General features: G+C 40.2%; 1 long non-coding RNA gene across 1 annotated transcript in view; it reads left to right on the forward strand.

The window, feature by feature from the left end:
- LOC144370362 (uncharacterized) overlaps positions 1–6,750 on the forward strand; it is a 46,822-nt gene extending 40,072 nt beyond the window's left edge. The window contains exons 2-3 of the long non-coding RNA XR_013430345.1: positions 5,460–5,526; positions 5,794–6,750. This is a non-coding gene — a long non-coding RNA (uncharacterized LOC144370362). The remainder of the gene's footprint in view (positions 1–5,459; positions 5,527–5,793) is intronic.
- Positions 6,751–12,368: the final 5,618 nt, after the last annotated feature.

Raw genomic sequence — 12,368 nt, forward strand, 5'->3', positions numbered from 1 at the left:
ATAGTCCTGGTTCAATTTATTATATTGGGTATTGGCAATTCAAATAGCTGAAAACATGTTTTGTAAAACACTTTATTTAGAAGTTAGTTACTGTTAGGAAAAGGTGGCAATGAGTACAGTTTAAATTATACAGAGAAGGTTTAGAAAATAAGATTAGAACTACAAATAAATCTCTAATATTATTTTGTTCATATCAGAGTCCTTACCTAGCCCTTCCTGGTGGAAAGAAGATAATTTATGACACAAACCAACTACCAAGTTATTAAAGGATAATTTTTAGAATAAGATATAATCAAGACTCTCATACAAAGATAAAATAAAATGCCATCAAAGATTTTTATTTAACTCATCCATTGATAAGGGAAGCAATATGGTGTCACAACTGACAAAGGAGAATTGAATGAAACCCAGGTTTACATGAAGTAAAGGAAGGCTAAGATGAGTTTATCAATACATGTGAACACTGGGCTACCCACAGAGCAAACATGATGGCACTCCACCAGATACAGTGGATTGGATTTGTTATGTGGCATAACCATTAGCATTAATGTAAATTTTATACAACTTAGTTACAGAATAGTTTAAAGAGAATGAAAGGAAAATAAAATCTGTGTAGAAAAGTTAATCAGCAACCCATGGAATGATGTCTCTCCAACCTGTCCTGTCAGAGTTATTCAGTAGGGTAACCCAATAACTAATTCATTATTAGAGTCACTGCTGAACACTGTGTTTGGGGAACAGACTGAGATGGGGAACCAATGTGTCTCATGTATCAAAACCTCAAGATGCTTCAATTTTGATTAGGAAGACATGAAAAGTGAAGAAATAACAGATATTCCCACCTAATTTTTTTCTCTCCTTTCAATGATAACCTCCTTGAAAATGTGAATGTTCCCCCTAATTTAAAGCTATTTAATGCACATTCATAAAAAATCTGGCTGTGACTTTCAGACTAAGCAGCAACCGAGATTCTTTGTGAATGGCCCTCTTCCTCCCCTAGTACCTCCACCCCTTGGGCCATAAGTTTTTATTAGCAAGACAGGGGCAGAGTTGTGGTAAGGCCCCTGACTTCTCCACTCTAAGGCCCCTTCCTAGGGGAATTCCCCTGCAGGAGGGTTGGAACCCAGAAGCCTGTGCACTCATATGTTGAGCTGGTTGGACAGATTGTTGTAGTTGGCTCCCAGTCCTCTAGCAGGCTCTGGTAGGTGGCTCCTACTGAGACTAGACATCCATGAGCTGCTGGTACTCATGGTTCTTCCACTTGGTATCAGAATGCATGTTACCTATCTGGGCTTCCGTGCTACTGATCACCACCTGAGTCTGTGCCCAGTTGCAATTCCTGGGCTCCAAAGTGGGCCTTGGTCTCTGCCAGTGTGCCTTCCAGAGTTTTTCAGGCTGAGCTATTAATAAGGTTTAATTTCAAAACCCTGTAGGGTACTCACAGGTCAGTGACCTCAGACTTGGTCATCTGGAGCAAGTGAGCTCCAGGTTCAGCTCTTTGGTCCAACTCATAAACCAGGCTTAAGTATCCTTCTGGTTCTCAGCCATGACTTCATATTGGCTTCTCAAGTCTTTCAGAGTGTTGGCTAGCTCAATGCCTGGGAAGAATCTCCACACTGACTTGGCTACCACCTGGCCCTCAGAGAACAAATTTCCTCCCCACGGTTCTTCTTCAGGCAGGCAGGCTCCTCTTTCAGGTCTTTGATCTGCATCTCCAGTTGCTCCTCACCCATGTCAGCTTGTCCAGCACCCGGTGCAGGCCGTTGATGTCATCCTTGACACTCAGTTGCAATTCCTGCTCTGCCTCAAACATAGTTTGGAAGTCATCTGAAGCCATACAGGCATTGTCAATCTGCAAGAAAATCTTGGAATTCTCAATGGTGGCACCTAGAATGTTGTCCCTCAGGTCCTTGAAATGGTATCTGTATTTGCAAGAGGGGCTGGCCCCTGCATCTTGTATCAGTCAAGGATTTTTACCTTCAGTTCACCCTTTGCCTGCTCTAGGCTGTGCACCTTGTTCATCTTGGAGGCCAGGCCATTGTTGAAGTTCTCCATTGTGATCTTCTATTTACCCACCAGAAATTGCTTACCCAGGATGTGCATATAGCTGCCACTTTAGCTGTCACCATAGCCCCCAAAGGAGGAAGAGGACAGTAAGTGTCAATGGACACAGATCCACCACAGCCACCTGAACCCTGGTGGATAGTAGGTGTGTAAAAAAGGCATCACCAGCTCCAAATTGCATACTTTGCATGAGGTAGCCAAGGACTGGGGACAGATGTAGGAAGTCATAGCAAGGCAAAGATCATGAGCAATACTGATCTATGGAGCTGCAGACTGAAGAAGAAATTGATTGTAAGGTATGTCAAAGCTATGGGGAATCACAATAGAGGAAGAGGCTGACATGGTGCCCTTTGGCTGCTGAAAGACAGCCATCTTACCCATTGGGGAGTGGAGGGGGTTGGAGAGAGGGAGGGAGGGGGCAATTGGTGGCCCTTAGTTTGGTTTTTATTATCACTACCACCATCATTATTGCCACTAGACTTATCAACAGCAAATGTAGATAATGAACGCCTGTCATAAAGCTTGAAGCACCTGTGAAATCAGTGGAATCATATTGAAAGTGTCTGTTTATTTCAGGCAAAACTACAATGGGGAATAAAAGACATCAGACAAAATATTGTGACTGTGTTTAGCTGGACCATTTCCAATCATTTTCAAATAAGTTTTCTAAGTTCTGATAAAGTAAATAAAATGACAATACACTTTATAAAAATGTAGCATATTTTAAATCTATTTAATAAAATTGGAAACATACCCTTGTTGTTTCCAGTGACTATACTCATTTGTTGCTCTTGTAGGATGTCTTATGGGATATGTGGTCAATTATTAGTTTTGATCTAAAGCCCAATATTTGTCAGGAATGTAACCTCCTAAATCATAACAGTCTTAAGAAGGGAAAATATGGATATGCTTTACATTAGCCCATTTTATTACAAAATTTCCCAGAATGCCCTATGTAGAGAGTGGAGGGTCAAAGAGATCAAATGGGGAAATAATTAAGTGGATTTTGAAATTTGAAAGTGATTATTCTTTAAGATGAGAAAACTCTCACAGAGATATTCTATCAACACTGAATTTCAGTTTGTGGATTGACTGAAGACTCACTAATTTATTTAAGAAAAACCTTTCATGCATGAATTATATTTCAGACACTGAAATAGAAATTGGGACTATGTAGCTGAATTATGGTGTTAACTGTTTCAAGAAAATAAAATCTCTTTAGAGAGACAGATCATTCATAATACAAGCAAGTGGAGTCTACAGAGACTTTGATCTCAGAAACATAGTAGTTCAGTCATAGATCTAGAAGAAATTGAGACAGACCAGAGAAATATGCAGGAATATATAGGCTGTGGCCAGGGCTTAATCCAAAATTTTCCAGCATTTAAGATCATTGGCATGGTAGCATTTGGACATAGTTTGAGAATTCAAAAAAATATCCAATAAAATATATAGATATGTTCTCTTGGGAACGATGACTGATTCAAAATAGATGGAAGAAACATACTTAGCATAAGAATGAACACATTCCATTCTCATAGCCAACTGGCTGGAACTAGACCCCCACTTTACTGCTATGGCAGGGCTGAAGACCGAGGAGAACCCATGAATTCTTAGTGATCAATATCTTTCTCTTTCACAACATCTTAACTAATAATTTAAGTGGAGGGGGTTGGAGAGAGGGAGGGAGGGGGAATTGGTAATTTTAATTTTGGTTTGTGATGTGGTGTATAAGGTAAAAAGGAGATCTTGTGGGAGCAGGGCTCTTCCGATAGCAGAAATCACACACATGTGTAGCTGTCCAACTTATGACTGTGAGGCAATAGAATTTAGTGGAATTAATGTATGTTCAAACCCCAAATGTGCAATTTACTAGCTGTATAAACTGATCAAGGAATGTAACTTCTTTTAGTCTCGGTCTACATTCTGATAAAATGAGAATGATAACACCTAGCCCCTCAAGTGCTTAGGAGATTAAAAGAGGTAACTTATGTGAAATTTAGTACTCTAAACTGGTAGTTATTAAGTAAGACAAGGTCTAGAACTCTTAATTATAAAAGAAATCAATGCGCTCCTGTTTATAAAAGAAGGCAATGTTAGTCAAAATTGGGTGTTCATAGCTACAATGAAATGGGAGATTGGGTGCATTGGGGACATCCTTTTTGGTTATCTGTGGGATCATTAACATCTTCAGATAGACTCTAATGGTATTTTCACAAATACATACTGTATTAGCCAGTTTCCCCTTCTTATGACAAGAATCTGAATAAATCAACTTACAAAGAGGAAAGGTTTACTTGGGCTCACAGTTCAGACGCTTCAGTCTATGGCTGGTTGACCCCTTTGCTTTGACACATGGTGGGGCAGAACATCATGGCAGAAGCATGTAGCAGAGCAGAACTGCTTACCTTATGTCTGGGAAGGGAAACCAAGGAAGAAGAAGGGGCCAAGTTCCCACTATGTTCAAAGACTTACCATGAGGCCCCACCTTTTAAGAGCAACCAATAGAACCACAGGTTGGAAACCAAGTTTTTAAAGGTCCTGGAGATATGGACCTTTTGGGGACATTTATGATCCAAACAATAGAATACACATGCATACATTATATCCTAGCTCATACCTGCATCTCCATGTCCTCCAGGACCCTGGAGAATAAACCACCTAGAGATGTCCATTCCATGTGAGAAGAGTTCTCACAGGACCCTGATTCAATTGTGGAGAGAATTTCAAGAACCTGACAATAAAAGGAATGAGGAGAGAAAGGCTGCAGAATAAAGCCCTGCTTGGGCCTCTAAAGCTTTGGTGTTCTCTGAGGTCAGGAAGAAAAGGAACAGAAGGAGAGATGACAGTGGGCAGTGGCTAGGCAAGCCAGATTTGGAATTATCAGAAATGAAAGAAAAGCAGAAAAAGAAGTGGGGGAGAGTGTTCCCTGGCTATTGGCCCAGGTTGATGTTCTTTTAAATCCTTTTTTTTAATAAAAGAAAAAAAATAATTTCATTGGACAAAAGCTACTGCTTTCAATTCTCCCATGGCAAGAAAGACAAAAGCAAGAAATTCATCCCTGGGTTTTGCCAAATCTCAGAAAAGCACATAAGAAGGATTGTCTAATTCCCAAGCAGCATTATAGAAAACAGAGTGAATGAAATTTAAGCCTGAATGCAAACATCTGTGGAACTTTTACTCGGGAGGGGGGGAAAAAGAAAGTGATATTAAGACCTATAGCATCTGAAAGAGAAGGTTAATGAAAATAAGTACTTAGCACAGTTTTGTAACTCCAAAGGCACTCCCACATGCCAGATATTCTGAAGCATCAACATCCTTGAGAAAACCACAATGTTTACTCCGTGCTTAACATGCACATCATGTACCCACCAGTGTTTCCTTTGCCTTCCCAGGTCTCTTTCAGCCCTCCACTGCTGCAGAAACCTTCTCTCCTGTGAGACTCCATTCCAGACGGCTCAGGTAGGCCAGCCAGGTCAGCCTTCCCTTTCTTATGCCCTGCTGGAGGGGTACATCTGTGACCTGGCCTGGCTTATTGTAGCAATTCAACTCTAAGGTGGTTATGAATTGCTCAGAAATGGGCACATAACCCAAGGATAGCCAATCAGGGCCTTCCTTACAGTTTGACATGTCAACTTTGAGAAGTGGTAGGGAACTTTCTTCTCTGGGATCAGGAAAGCTCAGGGTCAAGGATCCTGGATAAACATGGAGCTATCTTTGCCACTGCAGGGGAAGTGTCTGCTGTGAACAAAGAAAGCAAAGAGGAACAGAAGCTATTGAAGAGTGCAATGGAGACTGGGCTCCGATGACAGTCAGCCACAAGGGCTGTGGTTTCCCAAAGTCTAAAGAAATCCTCTGACGATGGATGGGTGTCAATGAAAAGGGGATGCGGGAATTGTATAGGTCCAAGGGGGGAATAATACCTTCCCCACTAATCTCCTGAGACATGTCCTGGAGGACATGGAAATGGACCTCTATCCCCCAAAGTAGAACTCAATAGCCGGATTTGCTCACTCAAGAGCTCACAGCTCTAACTATTGACATCTTTATGTTCAACAAGAATCAATGGTGTCTACAGTACAGACTTGTTATCTTCCTTTCAAATGTAAATTTTTAGTGAAAGTTCTCTTCAAATAATACCTTACCTACTTGGGGAAAAAAAGACTGTCCCTAAATTCTTCCAGAATCTTCAAAGTCTCTCAGTCATGAACATCAGCACAATTTCTAAGGCAGAGCTGAAAGTATTAGAGGGAGTGAGATGTTTGTACTTAACCTTGAAGGAAAGCCTTCCTGCAGAGGGTTCATCATGATGGCCTCGAGTGAAGGCTAAACTGGGGGGTGGTGGGGTTGCAAAGAAAAAAAAACAGAAAGAGAAAGTAAGGCACAGGCTCAAGAATACCTCAACCTATTACCTTTGAACATTGAAGGTGAAGACAGGGGACCTGAAGTAGGGAAGGTTAGCTTGCTCCAGTGACAATTTTCATCTAGAAAACCAGGATCTGCAATGACTCTGGGGCATAAACGTGTCAGCCAATGTTCTTGTGCTCAGGCCTCAAGGTCATTCAATTAGTTCCAACCCAATGTGGCAGCAGGGGGAAAATTAATGAGACCAGAGACAAAAAGTTAGGAGATATTTAAACAAATACCTAAAAAGAAAATGTCACAAGGGGGTTGGCAGGTAGGAAAATGTTGATAGATTTTTTTTACTGAATTCTGAAACTAATAATTGAAATATCCCCCGTGGTTCTTAGTTGAATACTTTAATCTTTCTTATAAAGGAAAGGAAAGGGATAAAAGGAATCAGATAGCAGACATGGGCCACCTCATGATGATGGTAATGAGTCATTTAAGTTTCTAGGCTTCCTTTTTTTAGTGTAAACTGAGGATAATCAAGCCCACCCTCTGGGTTACTGGGAGGATGAAAAATGCCCAGAACAGCATCTGGGAGGCAGCAGGTCTCTCAAGTTCAGCTTTATTCATTTTCTCCTGCTGCATGCCCTGGCTCTCTTCCCACAGTGCCCAGGCCAGGGTTTGTAAGTCACAGAGCCAGCTGGCTACCCTTTCACTGAAATCACACTTTCATACCAATGCACATGTATCAGGTGTGGGCATTACAAATGGCAGCCAGAGGGTGAGGGGCTGTGGAATTCTGGAAAGGGAAGAAGGTGCCTGGACCAGGTCCAGCCCAAGTGGACATTCACCTGCCATGCTGCCATCACCTTCTATTAAAAGTTATTCCACAGATACCACTTTCATGTTCACATCGAGCAACTCATGGACTTAAGTAAAATTGCAGAGTGAGAACCATCTATGGTAAATATTTCTCCAAAACCATATGCTGGGCCTAAGGCAAAACAGAACTCGTGTCTGCCTGTGATTTCTGTGGCTCTGCAGTTCTGCTCCCCAGGTTTCTGGTAAAACAGCTTAAGTCTTCAAATAACTGATGACTGTACAGATGCAGAGGAATGGCACGTTTGCCAAAATACTTCCAGGTTACTTCTGTATCCTTGAACGTGGCATGGGAGAGGTAGGAGGGTGATTACCCCTTTGTATGCAAGTATTAAAAGAGATATTTTCCTTAATTCCCTAACACAGTGGGTGTCCCATAGAAGAAGAAGAATGGACAATTATTCTTTTTAAATAACTTGTTTGTCTAATTTCAAAAGTAATGCATAGAAAACTTGGAAACCGTATTAGTCAGGCTAATTAACATTGGCTCCTATAACAAACAACCTCAAAATCATAAACATTTATTTCTCACTCACTCAATGTGGATGTTTCTAAGCAGGTGGCTCTGTTTGATGACTCCCCTAGGGCAGTGACTAAGGGATCCAGGATCGTTCCACATTGCTGTGTTGCAACATTCTTAGCATCTCAGCTAGACTCTGCATCAACAAGCAGAGGGAAAGAGGATTGCTCAAAATTGTCTAAAGCCAGGGATGTAAGTAGGTCACTTTTTCTACATTCCATTGATCAAAATTGATCCTGTGACCAACCTACACGCAGTGAAGAATAGTTTTTTCTCTACCCTCACTATATTTAAAGTGCACAGGACAAAACAGATTACCTACAAACCAATAACCCAAAGACAATTCACAGTTAACAACATGGTTTATAACTTTATTTGAAACATATAGACAGATGAACATATACTTACAATGTAGCACCGTATGACATATTCTATTTTATGACATATTTTTAAACTTTGCAACTTAACTATAAATGTTTTCTAATAGCCTAATTTTAAGAGGCTGCATAGTATTAGTCTATGTAGATTATCATAATTAATTTTAACAATATGTTGTGAGATTGCTTCTAATCCAATTGCTAGATAGTCTTGGTTTTCTCTCATAAAAAGCAATGCAATATAAACATGCATAACATTTATGATTATTTTCTTAGGAGAAATTCCTAGAAATTTATAGATTCATAATTCAAAATAAAGAACATCTTTAGGACTGAACCACTTCAAAATGTCTTTTTTTGGGGAATCTTATTTTAGGAAGCTCAAACACAGCAGAAATATTTTTGCAAACTTTTGTTACATTCTGAGCAGAGAATTCCAATTTTCTAGAAATGTCTTGTTTGAAGTGTTTTCCTCTGTTTGCTGAGGAAATAAAGCACGTGTTGGCTAGTTAAAGAAAGGATTGTACATACAAAGTAATGGAAACAAAGGATTGACTGAGCCCAGGCTTCTCACTAGAGAAAGTTGGAAGATGGTCTACATAAAGAATTACTTTTAATATTTATGACAAACTTGAATGATAAAAAAGCATGCCAGGGCTGGGGCTGTAGCTCAGTGGCAGAGTGCTTGCCTAGCATGTGTGAGGTGCTGGGTTTGATCCTAGTATCACATAAAAATAAACAAATAAAATAAAGGCATTCCATTCATATACAACTACAAAACATTTTTTTTAAGCTTAAAAGTTAAAATAAATAAATAAATAATATAGTATGTTTTTTTTTTAAAGCATCTCAGAGAAACATTCAAGTCATTTGCTCCAGACTAATAATGGTGGAACAAGGACTCAAATAAGCCCTTTGTTGAGCAAAATTGTGAAACTAATGAAGAATCCATGTTGTTTTGCATTCCCTCCTCTTCCTTCTTTTGCTGCCCACCATTCTCCTGTCTCTAGTTCTACCCTGTTATCACACCAGTGCAGAAAGATTCTGTGATAGTATGACGAAGGGCACTGTTCTGATAATCAGAACTGAGCTGGGATCCTGTCTTGGTTATTTTGACCAATATGCTCTACATACCTTAATGAATCTGTCTTCTTCAGAAGAGGGATTTGAACCAGATAACCTCTATGTCTCTTTAATGTCCCAAATTTATAGGGGAAGACCAGGTCTTGTGGTTCAACACTGCCTCTGGCCTATTGGGTAAACCTGGCATGTCACTATATCCATAAAGGAGGAATTGAACCCAGGTGGCAGCATGGATTCTTTGCAGGGTTTACTCCAGAACTCTTCAGCAGTGCCTAACCAAAGACCTGACACATAGTAAGAGTATGACAAATGTTTATTAACTACTGGTTCTTTAAACCTTCCCCTCCAAAGACGCTGAATTTGTTTTTAATTGCATTGAATATATAGTTTGATTATATTTAACTGTTTTCTCTAATGCTACTCAAAAAAAGAGACAGACATCTAATGCAGGACATTAGCTATCATGCCATGTTCCTGTCCACCTTCGATTAATCTAGATACATGACCTTTGATTAATCTAGATACATACAAGCCCTGCAGAGGGATTTACTCGGTGAAAAAGAACTAAGAAAATGTTATCCAATATGTTTCATTAATATTCCAGTGCTCCTTATGTCCTCCACACGCCCAGTGGGTGAAGACCATAAGAATAGTACCTTATGCTAATTTGAAACTCTTGGTTTGACCAACCAATTTTTGAAAACTTGGTAAGTTCTCTACATGTAAATTCAGGCCTGAATCCATTACTAGGCATTGAGAGTACAGCCAAATGTCATAGTGAGCTTATAGCTCTGACAGTCAGGCTTTTAATCCTTTTGGGTTCAAAGATTCTCTTGAATAATGTAATGAAAGCCTTTTCCAAGTAAACTGCATATATTCATATGTGAATGCATGCACACACACACACACACACACACACACACACACACACACACGTGACTTTCAAAATATTAAACATGTAGTATGGCCCTGGCACTGCTGGTTCCGGTTCAGAGGGAAGTGTCAGAAGGTCCCCTCCTGAACCAGACACTAACCCTATTTGCTGGATTGTGTGGACATCTGGAGGCTTTGAAACAAAGTGTATTTACAACCAGTATGGAGTATTTACTATTTAAACATTCACTGCAGATTTACTAGTGCAAACTACCTAGTAGCAGACTTGTAGATACCCATTTAATTTTCCATGCAATTTCAGGGGATTCATGGAGCCCTGATTACCAAGGACCCCTTATTGCCCATATTACCATTCTTTCTTTATTTCTTTTGGAAATAAAATAAAACTGTGTTGTTAAATGATTTAGGTAAAGTCACCTTGTCTCTTAAGTTCTCAGTCTTTATATTTAAAAAACGAAAGATAAGATTTGTCTGCCATCTAAGCTCCCTCCCTCTTCATCAATCCTGTGGTCAATGATTTGGTGGGGGATTGCTCCTCTTCTGCTTGTTTAGAAAGTTCCACTGTGGCTTCCTCAAAACCTTCTTTGGACCTCACTCGGGTAAAAATAAATTGGCATGGGGTCAGCCCAGCAGAATAACTTTCTAAAATGAGTCATGAATCTCCATGAGCTAAAACCTTGTTTTGCATGGTCCTCTAACTCATGGGAGTTAGAGGACAGCTGGTCACCACAGTCTGCAAAATGACCTTTCCTTGGGTTGAGTGCTTTATTGAGTCACCCTTTGGCCTCCTTGACTCCAAGCAAAGCAGCCCAGCTCATTATCTACTTTTTAGTCCTGTTTTCAGACTGAAATAGATCAGCATAGATTTAGACCTAGAACTCTGGTAAGGCTCGACCAACATGAAATGAAACACAGCGCATTACTGTTTTACCATTAGACAATTTCCCCTCACTTACTCTCAGTTGCTTCCACAGTTATACCCACCTCAGGTCATCTCTTTTCTTTATTTTCTTCTTTTCCCTCTTCCTCTTCTTTTTCTTATTCATTAGTCTCTTTTTCCTCCTCCTCCTCCTCCTCCTCCTCCTAGTCTTCTTCTTCTTCTCTTCTCTTCTCTTTCTCTCTTTCTCCCTCCCTCTCTCCCCCCAATCATTGAAGATGCTTCTGAAATCCTACATTCTTTGTGGTACCAAGGTCTCCATTTCATTTTATGTGCATGTGGCTCTGGTTGGACATGCAGTGACATTCCATAAAGCTTTTGTGGCAAACTCAAAAACTCTCAAGATTTTTATCACTGCCTATTTAACCTGGCATTTCCTAAGCTCCCTATCTCCTTTAAGACTCAAGGAATGCACTTACCATCTGTTTCTACCTTTCCACATTTTAGCTAAACTTGTCTTTTGCTCAGAGTGCCCTGGCTCTTCTGCTTGATGTATTTCTTGGCATGAGTATCACCAACCCAAAGACCATCCAGGGGCCTTCTATGTGAGTGAGTGTAACTCAGGTAGGGGAGTAAAGAGACAAATCTTGCAGAGGGTAGAGGCTAGATGTTCTGATACAATCTACTTGTGTAGGAAAAGGAGGATAGATTTCTAAGGCATTAGGACAGCAGGTCATTTGAGCTGTTTTGTGGTGGCAAGCAGAAAGATGCTGAAGGTATCTGTGCACAGACATGTTGAGAAAGGCCTTAGGGACTCAATCCATGCTGGCACTGAGATTTCTAAAAACAATATCTTTCCTCTGGAAATCCTTATACCAGTTCCCTATCCTCTCACCTATATAAATGCAAATTTTCCCAGTGATTTGGAGATGGCCCAGGCACAGAGAAGATACACATAATCAAGGTTATAAATTCCTGTGTGACCATTTTCCTGATAAACACAGGAAACACGGAGATTTCTATGAGTTTCACTTTTGTTCACAGTGAAAATTGTGAGCTGAATGTTAACATTATTTTTTTTTAGAATCTTACAGTAAAATCTTAATGATCTGAGGCAGAAAACAAAGGACTCTCCTCCTGATGGGCTTTCAGATCTGACCAGCTGTACATCAGCCCCTTTCTTCAGGCTCCCAGGAAAACCTCCATACGCTCAGGTGTGAGAGCTGCAAGTATTTTTATGGTTTGTTTTGTTTTGTTTTACCCAGCAGAAAAGCTATTGTGGGTAAGATCAGTAGATGCCTCCCTAAATGCCTGAAAACAATCC

The sequence above is a fragment of the Ictidomys tridecemlineatus genome, chromosome 14 (genome assembly GCF_052094955.1).
Source record: "Ictidomys tridecemlineatus isolate mIctTri1 chromosome 14, mIctTri1.hap1, whole genome shotgun sequence".
NCBI classification, from domain to species: domain Eukaryota; kingdom Metazoa; phylum Chordata; class Mammalia; order Rodentia; family Sciuridae; genus Ictidomys; species Ictidomys tridecemlineatus.